Source organism: Gnatocerus cornutus, unplaced genomic scaffold, assembly GCF_029298725.1.
Source record: "Gnatocerus cornutus isolate USDA-ARS CGAHR unplaced genomic scaffold, icGnaCorn1.1 ctg00000202.1, whole genome shotgun sequence".
In the NCBI taxonomy this organism is placed as follows: domain Eukaryota; kingdom Metazoa; phylum Arthropoda; class Insecta; order Coleoptera; family Tenebrionidae; genus Gnatocerus; species Gnatocerus cornutus.
The window spans coordinates 46,581-48,075 of NW_028275529.1; the positions used below are offsets into that span (position 1 = coordinate 46,581).

General features: G+C 41.3%; 1 non-coding gene across 1 annotated transcript; it reads left to right on the forward strand.

Annotated features, from left to right (window-relative positions):
- Positions 1-813: 813 nt before the first annotated feature.
- Positions 814-933, forward strand: LOC148165801 (5S ribosomal RNA). The gene has a single exon (XR_015771161.1). It is a non-coding gene; the product is annotated as a 5S ribosomal RNA (ribosomal RNA).
- The last annotated feature ends 562 nt before the right edge of the window (positions 934-1,495 follow it).

Consider the following 1,495-nt stretch of genomic DNA (forward strand, 5'->3'; position numbering starts at 1 on the left):
CAACGAAATTTTCATTTGTTCTTCTCAAAAACGAAAAACAAACAAATCAACAAAACATTCCCTACTATTAGTCGACATTTCGAGCAGAAACTACGAACGTCGAAAGATTTAAAAAATGAAATATGTAGGTGTGCGTGCGTGCGTACTTACTTGAAACTTTTTTCTTGTTTCATCGTCGCACTGGAACAAATTAAATTTTAATGCAATGTAAACGCGACCACACTTTCGACGAAAACATCTCTATGAATCGAACGACGTCGGAAAAAGAATAAATCGAGAAGAGAACAAATCATGAAACAACACACACCCACCCCGCCCGGCCCGGCCAGAGTGGTGGGAATTTCGATGAATGAACAGACAAAGAAACCAACTCTGTTATCAGTTCTAAGAAAGAAAGCAGGTAGCGGCGGCGGCGAACCTTCGACCGTACTACGGTCAGTTCATGAATTAACCCCGTCCGTTCGGAGTTTATTCATCTCCGGTCCGTGTCGGCGTTTACTTCAAGTGGGTGCTATTTCCATCTAAGCAAGCAAGTGAGTAAGTAAGTTCTCAAATTTTAAATTACGTTAATCGCAAGTGACTCGTTGAGATCGTCAAACGAACAATTTAATTTAACGCCTCATACGAGTTTTTTTTTTTCGTCATTTTGTCGCAAAAAAAAAACTAAAAAACGACTCGCAAAAAAAAATTTTTTTTTTTTCTTCTTTTAAATCTTGTACATTTTCTGACATGTGTACCATCGAAAAATGTCACATCCAAACGATCGAACAATCACAAAAAATCGTCAACGTACCATCTTGGAAAATTTTACCAGGCAACGACCATACCACGTTGAAAACTACCGGTTCTCGTCCGATCACCGAAGTCAAGCAACGTCGGGCGCGGTCAGTACTTGGATGGGTGACCGCTTGGGAACACCGCGTGCCGTTGTCTCTACTCTTTTCTTTTTTTATTAACATTTCTGATGTCAAACTTTTTTTAAATATATTTTTCACTATTTATATTTTCTCTCAGGAACTTATATAGTATGAAGACGAAAATTTTTAATTCGTTCGAGTTGAATTTGTGGTTCTGAAAAGAACCGATTTTTTTTCTTTTTTTTCCAACCAACTTCCAAGCTGCTCGAGGAGGATTTATTTTGAACTGGTGTATTTGGTGACGGCCTTGGTTCCTTCAGAAACGGCGTGCTTCGCCAATTCACCGGGCAAAAGAAGACGCACCGCCGTCTGGATCTCCCTGCTGGTTATGGTCGAACGTTTGTTGTAATGAGCGAGGCGACTGGCTTCAGCAGCTATACGTTCGAAGATGTCGTTCACGAAACTGTTCATGATAGACATAGCCTTGCTGGAGATACCGGTATCGGGATGGACCTGCTTCAACACCTTGTAAATGTAGATGGCGTAACTCTCCTTCCTCCTGCGCTTCTTTTTCTTGTCGCTCTTCGAGATGTTCTTTTGAGCTTTTCCGGCCTTCTTGGCCGCCTTACCGCTGGTCT